The sequence below is a fragment of the Pseudophryne corroboree genome, chromosome 6 (genome assembly GCF_028390025.1).
Source record: "Pseudophryne corroboree isolate aPseCor3 chromosome 6, aPseCor3.hap2, whole genome shotgun sequence".
Classification (NCBI taxonomy): Eukaryota; Metazoa; Chordata; class Amphibia; order Anura; family Myobatrachidae; genus Pseudophryne; species Pseudophryne corroboree.
Genome location: NC_086449.1, coordinates 496,967,801 through 496,990,805, shown reverse-complemented (window position 1 = coordinate 496,990,805; position 23,005 = coordinate 496,967,801).

Here is a 23,005-nt window from a genome sequence, read left to right as displayed (position 1 = left end):
TGTCTCAGTTCATTCTTTGTCTCTCATTAAGACCTGAGGGGGCATCGAAGTTGGGCAGACGTAATCCGCCCTTCAAACGCGGCTGCCATGGGCTCAAGCAACCATAGTCTCGCAAGAGTGTACTGACAGCACGGGCGAGACAACGGAGATAGGGCGCCAGGGGCTATTCCCTTTCCATTCCCCTTTCCCAGCATTACGTCCTGGTGCTCTGGACTCACTTCATAACATCTCCCTTGTTCTGAGCACCAGGAACCTAACATTATCACCAGCCATACCACAAAAAAGAAATAAAACTTTTTTTTTTTGGCCCAGTCCAGTGTCTAGTCTAGAATCCAGTCCGGTGTTTAGAATCCAGTCCGGTGTTTAGAATCCAGTCCGGTGTTTAAAAAAAAAAAAAAAGTCTTGTTTTGTCTAGTTTAAAAAAATTCAGTCTTGCCTTGTCTAGTCTTGCCTTGTCTAGTCTTGCCTTGTCTAGTCTCGCCTTGTCTAGTCTTGCCTTGTCTTGTCTTGTCTAGTTTTAAATCCTCCTATGTCTACTATGCAAGCCCTGCAGGCATCTCTCTCAGCCCTGAACTCTGCTTTCAGTGCTTTGAGACCTGAGCGACTAGAAGTTTTGCAGCAATCCTTAAAGCAACTGCAAAACCTTCTGACTAAAATCTTGCTCATCTTGCCAGAAGTCGTTGAGAGTACATCTATCTCTAAAGAGACTCTTGTTCACAGTATGGTGACAAGAGAATCCTCTGGTTTAATTGAAGAGAAAAGGTTTAAAAGTTTTCTGCGGCCCAGGCTCTCAGAAGAGGAGCGTCTGCGTCGCAGAAACTTAAACTTATGCAAATATTGTGGGGGTTTAGGCCACTATCTGCAGACCTGTGAGTTGCGCAAGCCAAAGTGTGGTGACGAGTCTTGCCCTCTGGCCAAGTTGAGTCAGGATACAAGACCTACTCCTGTCTCTACTGTGGCAGAGGTACTTGTCACACAACCCACACTAAAAAGCTCTCTGTCCTATAATTGGGGTCCTTGGGCAAGGGAGCCCCATTATAGATTCAGGAATCAAAAGAGAATGTTTCTCTCCTCTCTTGAGGTTCCTGTTGAAGCAGAGTTGCAAGCCCCTGGAGTGGTGCCCGATGCCCAGGTTCCTGGAGTGGTGCCCGATGCCCAGGTTCCTGGAGTGGTGCCCGTTGCCCAGGTTCCTGGAGTGGTGCCCGTTGCCCAGATTCCTGGAGTGGTGCCCGTTGCCCAGGGTTCTGGAGTGGTGCCCGTTGCCCAGGGTCCTGGAGTGGTGCCCGTTGCCCAGGGTCCTGGAGTGGTGCCCGATGCTCAGGATCTTGGTGCGGTACCCGATGCCCAGAGTGCTGGAGCGGTACCCGATGCCGAGAGTGCTGGAGCGGTACCCGATGCCGAGAGTGCTGGAGCGGTACCCGATGCCCAGAGTGCTGGAGCGGTACCCGATGCCTAGAGTGCTGGAGCGGTACCCAATGCCCAGAGTGCTGGTATGGTACCCGATGCCCAGAGCGCTGGAGCGGTACCCGATGCTCTAGCTTATAGAGGGACATAAAATATTATAGCTCAGGTTTCCATACCAGAAGGGGTCTCAGAAGCTGTTACCCCAGGTAGGGACTTGAAAAGCGCAACCCCAGAAAGGGTATCTGAAACCATAGTTCTAGAAGGGAACTCGAGAAGCAAAACCCCAGAAGGGATCTTTGAAGTAATATCCCCAAGTGGGGTCTCGAGAGACGCAGCCTCTAAGAAGGGTCTAGAGGTCGCTTCCCCAGGAAAGAACTTAAGAGGCGTAGCATTAGTGGAGGTGCTGAAGGTTATAGCTTCAGCAAAAGTCCCGGAAGTCATAGTCCCGGGAGAAGTTTCGATAATTATCGACTCAGAGAGGGAGGCCAATGGCTCAGTCCCAGTGAAGGAAGTCGATGGCTCGGTCCCAGTTAGGGAGGTCGATGGCTCGGTCCCAGTGGGGGAGGCCGACGGCTCGGTCCCAGTAAAAGAATCCGAGGTGCTGACCCCAGCGGGGTTCCCGGAGGCCACTGCCCCAGCGGGGTTCCAGAAAGTCACTGCCCCGTGTGGGGTTCAGAAAGTCACTGCCCCGTGTGGGGTTCAGAAAGTCACTGCCCCGTGTGGGATTCAGAAAGTCACTGCCCCGGGTAGGGTTCAGAGAGTCTCAGCCTCGAGTAAGGTCAATAGTGACCAGGTCCTAGCAAAGCACTCCAGTCAGTCAGATGGGAAGGAAACAGATCCTGACTCTGTTGATATCTCAACATCAATAATCTTTGATGGGGACTTAGCCCAATTTCTGGCGCTTTTCAAACACTATTACACTATTATGTTGTCTAGACCATTTCTGGGCATCACTTTAGAGAACCTTGGGCTCTATCTGATTTATTCTTTTAGAGGAGAGCCTTTTGATTGGGCGACCAGCCTAATGAAAGCTGAAGATCCCATTCTTCAGGATCCCCCAGCATTCTGTGATGCAATTAGTAAAAGATATGGTTCCAAAGAAATTGGTTCAGGTTCCTCTAAGTCACCCGTCTTGTCTGCTGAGAGTCCACCAAATACTGTAAACTCAGCACAAGAGTCTCAGCCCGTTGTTTTGACTGCAGGATGTGCTTTTCTGACTTCTTCTTCTAATAGGAGTACTTTGCCTGAAAGTTCAGCTCCCAAGGGTAAGAAACGTATCTCTGATTTGAACGCAGCCTTGCTGGGTGGTACCATCAGTTCAGACAATGTTTGGGGAATTACCTTGGTCAGACCTAAAGAGCTTTGTAAAAAGAAGAAGAAAAATAAATAATTTTTGACTCTTGCCTTGATAAAAAAAAAAAAAAAATTTTTCCTTGTCTTGTGTCCAGTGGCCACCGTCAAGGGGAGGGCACTGTTACAAGCTGTTGTTACAGCTTGTTTCTGTTTTCTTGTCTGTTAGACCAGTGTGTCAGGTTGTTTTTTTTGTATCCCTTGTTTTGGATAGTCTGTATTTTGGGGTCCTTTGACCCCTCCTCAAGGGGGGGGGGGGTACTGTTATGAGCCACGGCTGTGGCTCATTCCTGTTTTGCATGTCAGTTAGGTATTTTATGTTATTCTTCTGTTCATGTTCCCCGTGGGTGCCATGGGGTGCTCGGAGCTCACCCTTAAGGAGGGGATACTGTTATGAACCACAGGTAGTGGTTCATTCCTATTTTATGTTTATAAGTAGTCTTGCAGGCCAGGATTTCCCGTTGCTCTGTTTAAGAATACTCTTGGTTGCTGCCGCTGGTTAGTCTGTGTAATTGCAGCTTGTTCCCATGTGTTCAGCCTCACCTGGCTGCTAATTGCATCTTGTCAGTTTGGAGTCATGCAACAGGGCAGCTGCATGATATTATTAATTAGGCCTCTCTGTTATATGCTGGCTCAGTGCAATTCACAGACGCTGGTGATATTTCTAGGTTTCCAGTCTGCTTGAGTTCTGAGCTTGTTCCTGCCAGTTCCTGAGCTCCTGTGTAGCAGTGTCTGTCGAGCTGCTTCCTGTGTCGATTCCTGTGTCAGTCCCTGTGTCGATTCCTGTGTCTGATCCCGTGTCCTGCCGTGAAGCGTTCCTGTCCAGAAGTCCTGTGGCTTTGCCTATGCCTGGTCGAGTTTCTGGCTTCTTGGTGTCCACCGGTCTGTCGTTTGGGATTCTGCCTGTCCTCCAGTTCTGAGAGTCTGTTTCGGCAGCATTGGGGGTTCCTGTCCATTTACCAGTATTCGTACCGGTTCCGTGAGTAGCGGCTCTGCCGCGTCCGTCGGCCTAGGCCGCTGTATTCCGTTATTATTTCTGTCACTGGTGTTTTGCAGAGGGTTCTGCTTATGCTGTCACCGCCGGTACACAAAAGTATTGTGTCGGCGTGTGGTCAGCATTTCCTTTGTTGCTCTTTTCCTTTGGCGGCAAGCCACACATACTTTGGTTTCAGGTTTGTTAGTTGCCCCTGGCCTTGTTGTTTAGTTAGAGGGCCCCTTGTTATCACCCTGTCTCAGTTCACTCTTTGTCTCTCATTAAGACCTGAGGGGGCATCGAAGTTGGGCAGACGTAATCCGCCCTTCAAACGCGGCTGCCATGGGCTCAAGCAACCATAGTCTCGCAAGAGTGTACTGACAGCACGGGCGAGACAACGGAGATAGGGTGCCAGGGGCTATTCCCTTTCCATTCCCCTTTCCCAGCATTACGTCCTGGTGCTCTGGACTCACTTCATAACATCTCCCTTGTTCTGAGCACCAGGAACCTAACACCGACACACTTGGACTCTTGGGGATTTGTGATACCATCATAGAACGCACAGTTCTTTTCAGTGCTTTTTCCAGTTTAACTCTTTTCATTTTTCTAGCAGGAGGATGAGGGCTTCCATCGTCATGTGAAGCTGAACCACTAGTCATGAACATAGGCCAGGGCCTTAGCCGTTCCATGCCACTCCGTGTCGTAAATGGCATATTGGCAAGTTTACGTTTCTCCTCAGACGATTTACATTTATTTTTTGGGTCTTTTTACTGAACTTTGTCTTTTTGGATTTTACATGCCCTCTACTATGACATTGGGCATCGGCCTTGGCAGACGACGTTGATGGCATTTCATCATCTATGTCATGACTAGTGGCAGCAGCTTCAGCACTAGGAGGAAGTGGTTCTTGATCTTTCCCTATTTTATCCTCCAAATTTTTGTTCACCGTTATTTTTCTGGGGTTATATAACACAATATGCGGCACAGGAGCACTGGACATATGGCAGCAGAGGACACAACTGTGACTGGTCACTTGACTGACTGATGCACAGGACACTACCACTGGTCTGATGCAGGACAACACAGCAACACTGTAAGGGACTTGTTATTATTATACGGCAACAGTGGACATATAGCAGCAGCGTATACCACTGTGACTGCCTCGTCACTGGACTGGCTGATGCACAGGACACTATCACTGGTCTGATGCAGGACAACACAGCAACACTGTAAGGGACTTGTTATTATTACACAGCAGCACTGGACATATGGCAGCAGCGTATACCACTGTGACTGCCTGGTCACTGGAATGACTGATGGCTGATGCACAGGACACTACCACTGGTCCGATGCAGGACAACACAGCAACACTGTAAGGGACTTGTTATTATTATACAGCAGCACTGGACATATGGCAGCAGAGGATACCACTGTGACTGGTCACTGGACTGATGCACTGGACACCACCACTGGTTTGATGCAGGACAACACAGCAACACTGTAAGGGACTGGTTGTTATTATTATTATTATTATTATTATTATTATTATTATACAGCAGCACTGGACATATGGCAGCAGAGGATACCACTGTGACTGGTTACTGGACTGACTGATGCACAGGACACTACCACTGGTCTGATGCAGGACAACACAGCAGCACTGTAAGGGACTTGTTATTATTATTATTATTATTATTATTATTATTATACAGCAGCACTAAACATATGGCAGCAGAGGACACCACTGCCTGGTCACTGGACTGACTGATGCACAGGACACTACCACTGGTCTGATGCAGGACAACACAGCAACACTGTAAGTTATTATACAGCAGCACTGGACATATGGCAGCAGAGGATACCACTGTGACTGGACTGATGCAGCACAATACACCACCACTGAGCTGACGCAGCACAACGCAGCACCCTATACAGCAGCACTGGACATATGGCAGCAGAGGATACCACTGTGACTGGACTGATGCAGCACAATACACCACCACTGAACTGATGCAGCACAACACAGCACATACAGCAGCACTGGACATATGGCAGCAAAGGACACAAGCACTGTGACTGGAGAGATGCAGCACAAGACACGGACACTGAGGACACTGAGAGAACAGAGACACGTCCTCTCTGTACACTCTCCAATGCTGGAGTGAAAATGGCAGGGACGCGCGGCTCCTTATATGGAATCCAAACCCTGCCAGAATCCGACAGCGGGATGATGACGTTTTGCCTCGTCCTGGTTTCCGAGTCAGGCGGGAAAACCCTTGGATCCAGGCTCGGAGCGTGAAGTCCGGTAGGGTTTGGTTCTCTGAGAACCGAACCCGCTCATCTCTAACAAAAACCCAATGGTTTGCACACATCTCCGCTGTATGTCTGTCTGCATATGTACGGGTTCTGTACTGCATATATCAGATTTGTGTCTGCTATGGTGGTCGCAGTACCCCCTAAGCCGCAGCATTATTGATATGCTGCAGCATTTTGGGGTTGGGAAAGTCAGTGTTACAGAAAAAGGGTGCATGTTGGGGGGTGTGGTATGGAAGGTAGATAGTAACTAGGTCGACAGCGTCTAGGTCGACAGTAACTAGATCGACAGGGTTTCTATGTCGACAGGGTCTCTAGGTCGACATGTTCTAGGTCGACAGGTCAAAAGGTCGATATGAGTTTTTAATGGGTTTTTTGTGTCATTTTCTTCGTACAGTGACCGGGAACCCCAATTAATGCACCGTGTCCCCTCGCATGGCTCGCTCTGCTACCGCTGCGCTTGGCACAGATTACCATTCCCAATTGTAGTCCACGTGGACCATTAAGTATGAAAAGGTTAAAAAAAATCGTGAAAAACTCATGTCGACCTTTTGACCTGTCAACCTAGAGCATGTCAACCCAGAGACCCTGTCGACCTAGAAACCATGTCGACCTAGTTAATGTCGACCAATAGTGGTCGACCTAGATAGTGTCGACCTAGTTACTGTTGACCTAGAGACCGGATCCCATGTTGGGCCTGTTTTCTGGGCATGTCAAGGCCAGTGGCTGTATTCTTGGTCACAGCTTCACTGGCCTTGGAAGAGTGAAGTACACGGCCATCCTGAGTAGAAGATGATCGATGTTCACACAGATGATTTGATTGTGTGTCTATGGATGCAGCAGCAGATCACAAAAGCATGCAGTTGGTGTCTTTCTACTGCAGACGCCTCCTGCTGCTTATATATACTGTATTATGACACAGCAATTAGTATCCTTCCCTCAATCTGGCCCTGAGCATGGGCAATTTGAGCAACTCTAATGAAAACATTTGCTCCAGACTTGTAAACATAAAGGATGATATTCAATTGTTTAACACTCCTGATCTCCCATCTAAAGTGACGGGAGATTAAGGGGAGGCAATATTCAATTGTGCTTATTTATCGCGCTTGTCGTGCAGAGAGGTTGGGTTTACCTGCATAAAGCAGCTAATCCCGACCAAAGTGCAGGTTGCAACTAGAGATGAGCGGGTTCGGTTCCTCGGAAACCGAACCCCTCCAAACTTCACCCATTTTACACGGGTCCGAGGCATACTCGGATTCTCCCGTATGGCTCGGTTAACCCGAGCGCGCCCGAACGTCATCATCCCGCTGTCAGATTCTCGCGAGAATCGGATTCTATATAAGGAGCCGCGCGTCGCCGCCATTTTTCACTCGTGCATTGGAAATGATAGTGAGAGGACGTGGCTGGCGTCCTCTCACTTTGTTTCAGGGGGCTGCATATCTTTATTCTGGGGACCAGCAGTATTATAGGAGGAGTACAGTGCAGAGTTTTGCTGACCAGTGACCACCAGTATTATACGTTCTCTGCCTGCAAAACGCTCCATATCTGTGCTCAGTATGCTGCATATATCTGTGCTCACACTGAGTGGCGTAACTAGAAATTTTTCTCCCCCAAGCCAAAAAATTCTTCGGCGCCCCCCCCCCCCATCCCCCATAATTGGCACTATTAAAGGGATAAATGTGCGCGCGCCTTCGGCGCGCGCAGCAAAATAGGGGGTGTGGCTTCGTTGGGATGGGCGTGGCTTCACATAAAGGGGCGTGGCATTGCAGGGAAAGACTACGTTATACCCCAGTTTTCCAACCTGCACGCCCAGATGTTAGCCACCACTGGAAAGAAAAATAATCCTGATTCATGCCCCTTACATTATTTGTAATCTTTCCTCCTTATAGTAATGCCCAGTATACATTATGCCACATACTGCAATGGCACTTAGACATTATGCCACACACAATAATGCACATGACACAATATGCACATACTGTAATGCCCCCGACACATTATGACAGGAATCGCAATGCCCGTTATACATTATGCTACACACTGCAATGCCCCTGATACATTATACCACATACCACAATGCCCGTGATATAGTATACAACACACCGTAATGCCTGACACATACCGCAATGCCCGTTATACCCTATGCTACACACCGCAATGCCCGTTATACATTATGCCACACTGCAATGACCCTGAGACATTATACCACATACCAAAATGCCCGTGATACAGTATGCCACACACCGTAATGCCTGTGACACATTATGACACACACCGCAATGTCCGTGATACATTATGCCACACACCGTAATGCCCATTACACATTAAGTCCTACAGTAAGGCTTCTAATTACTTTTAAATTACCTGCTCGTTGCCAGGGGTTTTCATGCTCAGTGTGTCATGCTCGTTGCCAGGGGTTTCATGCACTGGGTGTCATGCTCGTTGCCAGGTGTTTCATGCACTGGGTGTCATGCTCGTTGCCAGGTGTTTCATGCACTGGGTGTCATGCTCGTTGCTAGGGGGTAGTGCTTGTTGCTAGGGCTGTGCTCCCAGTGCCACATATGTCCCCAGTGCCAGATATTACCCCACGGTGCCAGGTACTCACATGACCCCAGTGCACAATATAGCCCCCCCCCCTATGTGCCAGGTACACATATACCCCCCCCAGTGCCACATATGCCCCCAGTGCCAGATATTCCCCCTCAGTGCCACATATGCCCCCAGTGCCAGATATCCCCCCCCCAGTGCCACATATGCCCCCAGTGCCAGATATTCCCCCCCAGTGCCAGCTATGCTCCCAGTGCCAGATCCCCCCCCCCCAGTGCCACATATGCCCCCAGTGCCAGATATGCTCCCAGTGCCAGATTCCCTCACCCCCCCCCCAGTGCCACATATGCCCCCAGTGCCAGATATTCCCCCCCAGTGCCATATATGCCCCCTCCCCTGCCGCCGCTGCTGCTCCCCCGCTGGTTTGTGTTGGAGGGACACGGAGGGCACAGAGCGCGCCTCTCCTGTGTCCCTCCTGCATCATCTCCGGCGGCCGCGGGTCTAATAAACGAAGTGCCGTTCGTGAGCTCTGATTGGCTCACGAACCGGCACTTCTTCTATTAGACCCGCGGCCGCCGGAGATGATGCAGGAGGGACACAGGAGAGGCGCGCGCTGTGCCCTCCGTGTCCCTCCAACACGGCAGGGAGGGTTAGTAGGATCAGATTGACATGCGGACGCTCGTCCGCATGTCAATCTGTGCTAAATCAGTGGCGCCCCCGCAGCCCCTCGCCCCCAAGCCACCGCGAGGACTGCGAGGGCAGTAGTTACGCCACTGCTCACACTGCTTTATTGTGGGGACTGGGGACCAGCAGTATTATATAGGAGGAGTACAGTGCAGAGTTTTGCTGACCAGTGACCACCAGTATTATACGTTCTCTGCCTGAAAAACGCTCCATATCTGTGCTGCATTGTAGTATATAGTAGGAGTACAGTGCATAATTTTGCTGACCACCAGTATATAATATATAGGAGTACGGTACAGTAGGCCACTGCTCTACCTACCTCTGTGTCGTCAAGTATACTATCCATCCATACCTTTGGTGCATTTCAGTTTTGCACAGTTTGCTGACCACCAGTATATAATATATAGCAGTATGGTACAGTAGGCCACTGCTCTACCTACCTCTGTGTCGTCAACTATACTATCCATCCATACCTGTGGTGCATTTCAGTTTTGCACAGTTTGCTGACCACCAGTATATAATATATAGCAGTACGGTATAGTAGGCCACTGCTCTACCTACCTCTGTGTCGTCAAGTATACTATCCATCCATACCTGTGGTGCATTTCAGTTGTGCGCAGTATATATAGTAGTAGGCCATTGCTATTGATACTGGCATATAATTCCACACATTTAAAAATGGAGAACAAAAATGTGGAGGGTAAAATAGGGAAAGATCAAGATCCACTTCCACCTCGTGCTGAAGCTACTGCCACTAGTCATGGCCGAGACGATGAAATGCCATCAACGTCGTCTGCCAAGGCCGATGCCCAATGTCATAGTAGAGAGCATGTAAAATCCAAAACACAAAAGTTCAGTAAAATGACCCAAAAATCAAAATTAAAAGCGTCTGAGGAGAAGCGTAAACTTGCCAATATGCCATTTACGACACGGAGTGGCAAGGAACGGCTGAGGCCCTGGCCTATGTTCATGGCTAGTGGTTCAGCTTCACATGAGGATGGAAGCACTCATCCTCTCGCTAGAAAAATTAAAAGACTTAAGCTGGCAAAAGCACAGCAAAGAGCTGTGCGTTCTTCTAAATCACAAATCCCCAAGGAGAGTCCAATTGTGTCGGCTGCGATGCCTGACCTTCCCAACACTGGACGGGAAGAGGTGGCGCCTTCCACCATTTGCACGCTCCCTGCAAGTGCTGGAAGGAGCACCCGCAGTCCAGTTCCTGATAGTCAAATTGAAGATGTCACTGTTGAAGTACACCAGGATGAGGATATGGGTGTTGCTGGCGCTGAGGAGGTAATTGACAAGGAGGATTCTGATGGTGAGGTGGTTTGTTTAAGTCAGGCACCCGGGGAGACACCTGTTGTCCTTGGGACGAATATGGCCATTGACATGCCTGGTCAAATTACAAAAAAAATCACCTCTTCGGTGTGGAATTATTTTAACACAAATGCAGACAACAGGTGTCAAGCCGTGTGTTGCCTTTGTCAAGCTGTAATAAGTAGGGGTAAGGACGTTAACCACCTCGGAACATCCTCCCTTATACATCACCTGCAGCGCATTCATCATAAGTCAGTGGATGACAGCGGAAGCAGTCCACTGACCACTAAATCCCTTCCTCTTGTAACCAAGCTCCTGCAAACCACACCACCAACTCCCTCAGTGTCAATTTCCTCCTTACACAGGAAAGCCAATAGTCCTGCAGGCCAGGACACTGGCAAGTCTGACGAGTACTCTCCTGCCTGGGATTCCTCCGATGCATCCTTGAGTGTAACGCCTACTGCTGCTGGCGCTGCTGTTCTTGCTGCTGGGAGTCGATCGTCATCCCAGAGGGGAAGTCGGAAGACCACTTGTACTACTTCCAGTAAGCAATTGACTGTCCAACAGTCCTTTGCGAGGAAGATGAAATATCACAGCAGTCATCCTGCTGCAAAGCGGATAACTTAGGCCTTGGCAGCCTGGGCGGTGAGAAACGTGTTGCCGTTATCCACTGTTAATTCACAGGCAACTACAGACTTGATTGAGATACTGTGTCCCCGGTACCAAATACCATCTAGGTTCCATTTCTCTAGGTAGGCGATACCGAAAATGTACACAGACCTCAGAAAAAGAGTCACCAGTGTCCTAAAAAATGCAGTTGTACCCAATGTCCACTTAACCACGGACATGTGGACAAGTGGAGCAGGGCAGACTCAGGACTATATGACAGTGACAGCCCACTGGGTAGATGTATTGCCTCCCGCAGCAAGAACAGCAGCGGCGGCACCAGTAGCAGCATCTCGCAAACGCCAACTCGTTCCTAGGGAGGCTACGCTTTGTATCACCGCTTTCCAGAAGAGGCACACAGCTGACAACCTCTTACGGAAACTGAGGAACATCATCGCAGAATGGCTTACCCCAAATGGACTCTCCTGGGGATTTGTGACATCGGACAATGCCAGCAATATTGTGTGTGCATTAAATCTGGGCAAATTCCAGCACGTCCCATGTTTTGCACATACATTGAATTTGGTGGCGCAGAATTATTTAAAAAACGACAGGGGCGTGCAAGAGATGCTGTCGGTGGCCCGAAGAATTGCGGGCCACTTTCGGCATTCAGCCACCGCGTGCCGAAGACTGGAGCACCAGCAAACAGTCCTGAACCTGCCCTGCCATCATCTGAAGCAAGAGGTGGTAACGAGGTGGAATTCAACCCTCTATATGCTTCAGAGGATGGAGGAGCAGCAAAAGGCCATTCAAGCCTATACATCTGCCTACGATATAGGCAGAGGGGGAATGCACCTGACTCAAGCGCAGTGGAGAATGATTTCAACGTTGTGCAAGGTTCTGCAACCCTTTGAACTTGCCACACGTGAAGTCAGTTCAGACACTGCCAGCCTGAGTCAGGTCATTCCCCTCATCAGGCTTTTGCAGAAGAAGCTGGAGACATTGAAGGAGGAGCTAAAACAGAGCAATTCCGCTAGGCATGTGGGACTTGTGGATGGAGCCCTTAATTCGCTTAACCAGGATTCACGGGTGGTCAATCTGTTGAAATCAGAGCACTACATTTTGGCCACCGTGCTCGATCCTAGATTTAAAACCTACGTTGTATCTCTCTTTCCGGCAGACACAAGTCTGCAGAGGTTCAAAGACCTGCTGGTGAGAAAATTGTCAAGTCAAGCGGAACGTGACCCGTCACCATCTCCTCCTTCACATTCTCCCGCAACTGGGGGTGCGAGGAAAAGGCTAAGAATTCTGAGCCCACCCGCTGGCGGTGATGCAGGGCAGTATGGAGCGAGTGCTGACATCTGGTCCGGACTGAAGGACCTGCCAACGATTACTGACATGTCGTCTACTGTCACTGCATATGATTCTCTCACCATTGAAAGAATGATGGAGGATTATATGAGTGACCGCATCCAAGTAGGCATGTCAGACAGTCCGTACGTATACTGGCAGGAAAAAGAGGCAATTTGGAGGCCCTTGCAGAAACTGGCTTTATTCTACCTAAGTTGCCCTCCCTCCAGTGTGTACTCCGAAAGAGTGTTTAGTGCAGCCGCTCACCTTGTCAGCAATCGGTGTACGAGGTTACTTCCAGAAAATGTGGAGAAGATGATGTTCATTAAAATGAATTATAATCAATTCCTCCGTGGAGACATTCACCAGCAGCAATTGCCTCCAGAAAGTACACGGGGACCTGAGATGGTGGATTCCAGTGGGGACGAATTAATAATCTGTGAGGAGGGGGATGTACACAGTGAAAGGGGTGAGGAATCGGACGATGAGGAGGAGGTGGACATCTTGCCTCTGTAGAGCCAGTTTGTGCAAGGAGAGATTGATTGCTTCTTTTTTGGTGGGGGCCCAAACCAACCAGTCATTTCAGTCACAGTTGTGTGGCAGACCCTGTCGCTGAAATTATGGGTTTGTTAAAGTGTGCATGTCCTGTTTATACAACATAAGGGTGCGTGGGAGGGCCCAAGGACAATTCCATCTTGCACCTCTTTTTTCTTTCATTTTTCTTTGCATCATGTGCTGTTTGGGGACTATTTTTTCGAAGTACCATCCTGCCTGACACTGCAGTGCCACTCCTAGATGGGCCAGGTGTTTGTGTCGGCCACTTGCGTCGCTTAGCTTAGCCATCCAGCGACCACAGTGCACCTCTTTTTTTCTTTGCATCATGTGCTGTTTGGGGACTATTTTTTTAAATCGACCATCCTGTCTGACACTGCAGTGCCACTCCTAGATGGGCCAGGTGTTTGTGTTGGCCACTTGGGTCGCTTAGCTTAGTCATCCAACGACCTCGGTGCAAATTTTAGGACTAAAAATAATATTGTGAGGTGTGAGGTGTTCAGAATAGACTGGAAATGAGTGGAAATTATGGTTATTGAGGTTAATAATACTATGGGATCAAAATGACCCCCAAATTCTATGATTTAAGCTGTTTTTGAGTTTTTTTTTTAAAAAACACCCGAATCCAAAACACACCCGAATCCGACAAAAAAATTTCAGGGAGGTTTTGCCAAAACGCGTCCGAATCCAAAACACGGCCGCGGAACCGAATCCAAAACCAAAACACAAAACCCGAAAAATGTCCGGTGCACATCACTAGTTGCAACACAAAAATGTATTATATGACAAAATGTTTAATTGAATGTTATAATCGGCAAAGCTTGTTTTGATTACTATGTCATTTTAAATGGGGGTGAAAATGGCATGTAGTGTTTGTCCTCCTGCCATATATGGAAGACTTATTTCTTCTGTAGTGACAGTACTAAGGGGCTTCATTATTTGAAAGAGTGGTCCTCTTCTTTCTTATGCGGGTATGCCTTACTTATTGCAAGTCTGTTTGGGGGAAATCTTCCTCATTGCCTGAACTCCATGATTTTTCTGAAGTGCAGGTTTATTTTTCCTTGTGATTGCATTGACAGTGACTTTATAGCTTGAAAGAGGGGACGCCCCTCTTTCAAACAAGGGGGCCCCAATCTTTTTACGTGGAATATGGGGAAAAACAGATAGGCCCTTCCCACACCTTTTACAGTCATACCTTTTAATTTTTTTACAGCTCATGCTAAAAGCGACATCACTTTCCCCGCAACCACTGCCAGGCGAAAAGAACGGGGGTGGGGTGCGCAGGATGACAAGGTCATTAATATTAAGCACTAGGCAAAGATTTAAAATCCTGTGTCAGCAGATACGCTGTATAGGAGCTGCATAAAGGATAATGGAACAGGAACTCTTTATTTATAAACAGGATCAAACACATGCTGTTTCTTAACAATGGAGGAAAAAATAGAAGGAACACCTTCTTCTATAACAGTCTGGATAAAAACAGGCCCCAGCTACCTCTTTTTTTAACCTATTTTATCAGCAGCTGAACACTAATAATATCTACCGGTATATTAAACACAGTTGAGAACAGTGGTTGCAGAATTATGATTATTGTTATCCTTTATATATATGGCGCCACAAGGGATCTGCAGCATCCAGTTACAGAGTACATAAACACATACCTAAACCAAGAAAACAGTGACTTGGCAGTTGAAGATAATAAAGGACAAGTACATGGTATATAAACATAGCTGCATCAGCAGACAACACTGAAATAAGTATTAGGGTGTCAGAAAACCAAGGGATCTGGTGCCGTCGAAGGGAGTATGGAGTAGAAGATGATTTAAGTAAGAATAGGAAAGGCACATCAGGGAAGAGGGCCCTGCTTGTGAGAGTTTGCTTTCTAAAGGGAAGGTACAGACAGACAGTGGTGACACAAATGGGGTAGACAGCAGTGATGTGCGGTGCAGAGCCTTTCCTGTGATACTAATGTTTGTGCCAGAGTTTTGACTGTATAAAGTATATGAAAAATACAAAAAATATGTTTGAAATATCTTCTTTGCATTATTCTAATAATTTTTTTAGCCAAAACTCTGAGTAAAAAGTCTATGGCAGGTGAGGCAGTGCCTCACCTGCTTATCTTTTCCGCACATCTCTTATCAAAACTCACCAAATTTCCAGGAGTTTATACTGCTGCACCTCCTGTGTATAATGCCCAGATGTACCATTTGGCTCATATATTTGTCAAAGTCAAAAATATTACATACAGACAACATACAAACTCCAAAAAGAGAGGTCTCTGTTCGTGCGCATACACGCAGTGTGCACAGGATATACGGTAGCATATGCATCCACACAGACAAGCCACAAAGATATATTCAACACATATTTCATACAACACATACATTACACATAGACAAAACAGGACAAGCACCAGACATTATAATGTATTTATATAATAAAGTGTAACATCAGCTATATATGTATTATTGGAATGGAACAAGTTAAATATATCATGCTTAGTGTCAAAATGATCAGGAGAATGTGTGTATTAATTTGATAGCTATGGGTAGATTGTAGCACATTGCAACGATTAGTTATGACCAAATGTATGAATACAAAGGACTTCCTGAAGACTTGATACTGGATTCACAGTCATGGCCCTGGGGGCAGACACATGTGTTTGCAACATAGGACAAAAGCCCTCACACTGACCTATGAGCCGTCAAGTTCTTGAGAGGTCTAGCCTCTGGACCAATGGAAGAAGATGAAACCCACTGTTGTATACACCCATTATTTTACTGTATAAACATAGGGACCCAGAAGCAGGGAGTTTTCTGATACATTCTCATTCACTCTCTGATACATTCTCATACACTCTCTCTCTCACACACACACACACACAAACACACTCACACCCTTATCACCAGTCTCCTACCTGATGACTGGCTGCCTGGGACCAGTGAAACTAAGCGTATGTATATTGGCTGCAACTGATTCTTTTGTAACTGTAACTGCTTCTTGTGTAATTGTAACTCTGTAACCATATATATACATGTTATACCTAATGATATACTGTACATATGTAATTTTGTATGCATACCCTTTTAATATCAAATAAATATATATATATATATATGTATATATATATATACTGTATATATATATATACTGTATATATATATATCTGAGCGTTGGACCTCAGCTTACAATGTGTGTGACTGCTTGCTTTCTCTTAAGGGATATAGTGCTGTGATGTTTTGCGCACTTTTATCGTATATGGTAATAAGATGCGCCTTGCGTCCGCAGTATATATTAACGATGGCATTGATTGTTTATTTAAAATAATTGGAAATTCACATATTGCATGTAAATCTGGCTCTGGTGCTAGCCAGTGCCTCCTGAGCTATTTAGCTCACCGCACGTCCCTGGTAGACAGTGATCGTGGAACAGAGGGTTAGGATGAGAGTTGGCTAAGTTTGGTGAAGAAGTGGGTCTTGAGAGCCTGTTTAAAGTTTTGTAGAGAGGTGGAGAGTCTGATAAGGAGAGGTTGAGAATTCCAGAGATAGGGAGCAACACGTATCAAAATATCAAAATCAGTGGTGCTAACTCACCAAGAGGAGTGGGGAACAGGTACTGTTTACCCATCACCAACATCTCCAACAGTCCAGGTGAGGGGAACATTAACAATTGCATTATTAATGTTTATTTATATATTTTAATTGGTGTGTCCATTTATTTTGTTATGCGAATGGGTCACTTATGTTAAAGGCTCTATTGATGGAAAGTGCCTATACTGTAAAAGAAGAATCTGATGACTTCCTGAAAGTGGAACGCATGCTGGAACACATGCTGTAGCCATTTTCTTCCAGTTTTGGACATGGAATGCATATACTTTGGCCATCTTCTTCCGGTTTTTATGAAAACAGAAATGGAATGCTTGGTGGAATGCATAGCGGCTATTTCTCTTACGTCCTAGAGGATGCTGGGGACTCCGTAAGGACCATGGGGATAGACGGGCTCCGCAGGAGACATGGGCACTATAAGAAAGAACTTTAGGTATGGGTGTGCACTGGCTCCTCCCTCTATGCCCCTCCTCTAGACCTCAGTTTATTACTGTGCCCAGAGGAGACTGGGTGCATTACAGGGAGCTCTCCTGAGTTTCCTGAAAAGAAAGTATTTTGTTAGGTTTTTTTATTTTCAGGGAGCCTGCTGGCAACAGACTCCCTGCAGCGAGGGACTGAGGGGAGAGAAACAGACCTACTTTAATGTTAGGCTCTGTTTCTTAGGCTACTGGACACCATTAGCTCCAGAGGGATCGGTACGCAGGTCTCACCCTCGCCGTCCGTCCCAGAGCCGCGCCGCCGTCCTCCTCGCAGAGCCGGAAGATAGAAGCCGGGTGAGTATGAGAAGAAAGAAGACTTCAGAGGCGGCAGAAGACTTCAGATCTTCAGTGAGGTAACGCACAGCGGTAGCGCTGTGTGCCATTGCTCCCACACAGACACACACAGGCAGACACTGTAAGGGTTCAGGGCGCAGGGGGGGCGCCCTGGGCAGCAATATGAACCTCAATCTCTGGCAAAAATGTATATATACGGGCTGGGCACTGTATATATAAGAGCCCCCGCCAGTTTTTTCAATATTTTAGCGGGACCGAAGCCCGCCGCTGAGGGGGCGGAGCTTGTTCCTCAGCACTCACAGGCGCCATTTTCTCCACAGCACAGCGCTGAGAGGAAGCTCCCCGGACTCTCCCCTGCTTACACGGTGAAAGAGGGTTTTAAAGAAGGGGGGGCACATAATTTGGCGCAAAATACATGATTACAGCGCTATCTGGGTAAACATATTGTGTGTTTTTCCTGGGTCATTGGCGCTGGGTGTGTGCTGGCAAACTCTCTCTCTGTCTCCAAAGGGCCTTGTGGGGGAACTGTCTTCAGATAAGAGGATTCCCAGAGTGTGTGGTGTGTCGGTACACGTGTGTCGACATGTCTGAGGTAGAAGGCTCTCCTAGGGAGGAGGTGGAGCAAATGAATGTGGTGTCTCCGTCGACAACGCCGACACCTGACTGGATGGATATGTGGAATGTTTTAGGTGCTAATGTGAATTTATTGCACAAAAGATTGGACAAAGCTGAGGCTAGGGAACAGGCAGGGAGTCAACACCTGCCTGTCCCTATGTCGCAGGGACCTTCGGGGTCTCAAAAGCGCCCACTATCCCAAATAGTAGACACTGATACCGACACGGATTCTGACTCCAGTGTCGATTACGTTGATGCAAAGTTACAGCCAAAATTGGCTAAAAGTATTCGATATATGATTATTGCAATAAAGGATGTACTGCATATCACTGATGACCCCCCTGTCCCTGACACGAGGGTACACATGTTTAAGGGAAAGAAAGCTGAGGTAACCTTTCCCCCCTCTCATGAGCTGAACGAGTTATGTGAAAAAGCGTGGGAATCTCCAGACAAGAAACTGCAGATTCCCAAAAGGATTCTTATGGTGTATCCTTTCCCGGCAAAGGACAGGATACGGTGGGAATCCTCCCCTAAGGTGGACAAAGCGTTGACACGCCTATCCAAAAAGGTAGCGCTGCCATCCCAAGATACGGCTACTCTCAGGGATCCTGCTGATCGCAAGCAGGAGGTTACCTTGAAGTCCATTTACGCACATTCTGGTACCTTACTCAGACCGGCGATAGCGTAGGCTTGGGTTTGTAGCGCTGTAATAGCGTGGACAGATACCTTACCGACGGAGATTGATACCCTGGATAAGGATACCATTTTATTGACCCTAGGACATATTAAAGATGCTGTCTTATATATGAGAGATGCTCAAAGAGACATTGGTCTACTGGGTTCTAGAGTCAACGCTATGTCGATTTCGGCTAGACGAGTCCTATGGACCCGGCAATGGACAGGTGATGCCGACTCAAAGAGGCATATGGAGGTTTTACCTTACAGGGGTGAGGAATTGTTTGGGGAAGGTCTCTCGGACCTAGTCTCCACAGGTATGGCAGGTAAATCAAATTTTTTGCCTTATATTCCATCACAACCTAAGAAAGCGCCACATTATCAAATGCAGTCCTTTCGGTCACAGAGAAACAAGAGAGTACGAGGTGCGTCCTTTCTTGCCAGAGGAAAGGGCAGAGGAAAAAAGCTGCAAAACACAGCTAATTCCCAGGAACAGAAGTCCTCCCCGGCCTCTACTAAATCCACTGCATGACGCTGGGGCTCCGCTAAGGGAGTCCGCCCCAGTGGGGGCACGTCTTCGGGTTTTCAGCCACATCTGGGTTCACTCGCAGGTGGATCCCTGGGCAATAGAAATTGTTTCCCAGGGTTACAAGCTGGATTTCGAAGAGGTGCCTCCTCGCCGATTTTTCAAATCGGCCCTACCGGCTTCTCCAAAGGAAAGGGAGATAGTGTTAACTGCAATTCCCAAATTGTATCTTCAACAGGTGGTGGTCAAAGTTCCCCTACTTCAACAAGGGAGGGGATATTACTCAACCCTGTTTGTAGTCCCGAAACCGGACGGTTCGGTCAGACCCATTTTAAATTTAAAATCCCTGAACCTATACTTGAAAAGGTTCAAGTTCAAGATGGAATCGATCAGAGCGGTCATCGCCAGCCTAGAAGGGGGGAATTTTATGGTATCCCTGGACATAAAGGATGCATACCTTCATGTTCCCATATATCCACCTCATCAGGCGTACCTGAGATTTGCGGTACAGGATTGTCATTACCAATTTCAGACATTGCCGTTTGGGCTTTCCACGGCCCGAGGATTTTCACCAAGGTAATGGCGGAAATGATGGTGCTCCTGCGCAAGCAGGGTGTCACAATTATCCCGTACTTGGACGATCTCATAAAAGCGAGATCACGAGAGCAGTTACTGAACAGCGTGTCAGTTTCACTGAAGGTGTTACAGCAACACGGCTGGATTCTCAATATCCCGAAGTCACAGTTGGTTCCTACGACTCGTCTGACCTTTTTAGGCATGATTCTGGATACGGACCAGAAAAGGGTTTAGAAAAAGGCCCAGGAACTCATGACTCTGGTCAGGAACCTATTGAAGCCAAAACAGGTGTCAGTGCATCACTGCACTAGGGTCCTGGGGAAGATGGTGGCATCTTACGAGGCCATTCCCTTTGGCAGGTTCCATGCCAGGACTTTCCAATGGGACATACTAGACAAATGGTCCGGGTCACATCTACAGATTCATCAGCTGATCACCCTGTCTCCAAGGCCCAGGGTATCTCTCCTGTGGTGGTTACAGAGTGCTCACCTTCTAGAGGGTCGCAGGTTCGTCATTCAGGACTGGATTCTGGTAACCACAGACGCGAGCCTCTGAGGTTGGGGAGCAGTCACACAGGGAAGAAACTTCCAAGGTCTTTGGTCAAGTCAAGAGACTTGTCTTCACATCAACGTCCTGGAGTTGAGGGCTATATACAACGCCCTTCGTCAAGCGGAGACCTTGCTTCGCGACCTACCGGTTCTGATCCAGTCAGACAACATCACCGCAGTGGCTCATCTAAACCGCCAAGGCGGCACAAGGAGCAGAGTGGCAATGGCGGAAGCCACCAGGATTCTGTGCTGGGCGGAAAATCATGTAAGCGCACGTCAGCAGTGTTCATTCCGGGATTGGACAACTGGGAAGCAGACTTCCTCAGCAGACACGACCTGCATCCAGGAGAGTGGGGACTTCATCAGGAAGTCTTCGCACAGATTGCAAGTCAGTGGGGACTGCCACAGATAGACATGATGGCGTCCCGCCTCAACAAAAAGCTACAGAGGTATTGCGCCAGGTCAAGAGACTCTCAGGCAGTGGCTATGGACGCGCCAGTGACACCGTGGGTGTTCCAGTCGGTCTATGTGTTTCCTCCTCTCCCTCTCATCCCAAAGGTGTTGAGAATAATAAGAAAAAGAGGAGTACAGATAATTCTCACTGTTCCAGATTGGCCGCGAAGGGCCTGGTATCCGGATCTGCAGGAGATGCTCACAGAAGATCCGTGGCCTCTTCCTCTAAGACAGGACCTGCTGCAACAAGGGCCCTGTCTGTTCCAAGACTTACCACGGCTGCGTTTGACGGCATGGCGGTTGAACGCCGGATCCTAGCGGAAAAGGGCATTCCGGATGAGGTCATTTCTACTCTGATAAAGGCTTGGAAGGACGTGACAGCTAAACATTATCAGCGTATATATGGCGAAAGTATGTTTCTTGGTGTGAGGCCAGGAATGCTCCTACGGAAGAATTCCATCTGGGCCGTTTCCTTCACTTCCTACAAACTGGAGTGAATTTGGGCCTAAAGTTAGGCTCCATTAAGGTTCAGATTTCGGCCTTATCCATTTTCTTTCAGAAGGAATTGGCTTCTTGTTATGCACACCAGTGCCAGCAGGAATGTACTGGTGTCTGAACGGTGAGGGATGCAAAACAAATGAACTCACAGACAGACTGGGGAATATGACATTACATACACAGAAGGTGATAGGGTAACAAAATAAACACAAAGTGAACAGAGAAGCCCAAAGGCTAAGAAACTGGGTGTCTCCCTAGTATTAGGAATGCTCAGATGGAAAGAAGCGAGATGTAGTGATTTAATACGTAGAGAACCCGAAATGCTGTTGCTAAGGGCAACAGCAAAACCCTAAAGGGTTACCAACGGGTGTGGCAGTAAACTCCTTGGTCAGAGATGGAATAATAGACACAAGGAGCGTCTCCACAATCCTAGTCCTCACTTGCAGTGCACTGGTTCAGCTTACTGCCACTAAACTGACACCTGAACACCTTGCACAGTGAGAAAGGATTTTGGCAGGCAAGTCTGAGAATACAGCCGCAAACTTGCTAGGTTCACAGAGTAGCAAAAGAACCCCAGCAGGTTAAACGACTGACTCCAGTCTTACTGCTAGGTCTGGATTGGCAGAGTATAATAACAAATCCCAAGGCCTATTTGCAGTAAGCAACAAACAAATACAAAGTTTACACAGTACTAGCTAGCTTTCAGGAACTGACTAACCAACAAAGATTCAGCAGCATCTGCCTAACCTAAGAAGAGGGTTTATATAGCAGGTGCTGTCCACGCCCCACTCAGACCTCACAGACTGTGAGCACAAAAACCAGCACCGGATCCCCTGCCGTGCACAGAGCCTGTAACCACTGCACAGCAAAAGACCCGAACCGGAGTAACAGCTACGCTCAGGTTACTCCGCTAGCACTTGTCTCCCGGTTGCCATGACGACATGGCAGCACAGAGCAGGAGAACCCCTACTACCGGGTTTATCGGGGAACTGCGAGAAGAAAGAGCGTAACAGTCTGGGGGCATGAAGATCACAACTGCGCACCCACGACCGCTCCTCCAGGCCATACCCCTTCCAGTGCACCAAAAATGACAGCCGACCCCGAACCATCTTGGAGTCAAGAATCCTTTCAACAACAAACTCCCTCTGGCCACGTATCAGAAGAGGGTAAGGTCTTCCACTGGAAGAAGGATTACTAATCGCCCGTTTTAAAAAGGGAACAATGAAATGTTTTATTGATACCCAAAGAACGGGGCAGATCTAACTGAAATGCCACCGGATTGATAACCCTAGTGATCTTATAAGGACCGATGAACCGGGGGCCTAACTTATGAGATGGCTGTCTCAACTTCAAATTCTTGGTTGACAACCAGACGAAGTCTCCTAATTTGAAGCTGCAGGGTCTTTTCCGCTTATCAAAAAACCCTTTTGGTCACTAATGACACAGACACAAGGGCTTTCTTCACTTTCCTCCAAATACCTCTAAGGACCGAAACCACAGAGGAACCACCAGGTGTGGAGTCCAGGGGGTCAAAAGAATTGGCCTTAGGATGATGCCCATACACACAAAGGAAGGGAGAGATCCCTGTAGCAGAGTGAGCCGCATTGTTATAGGAAAACTCTGCCATGGACAGATGAGTAACC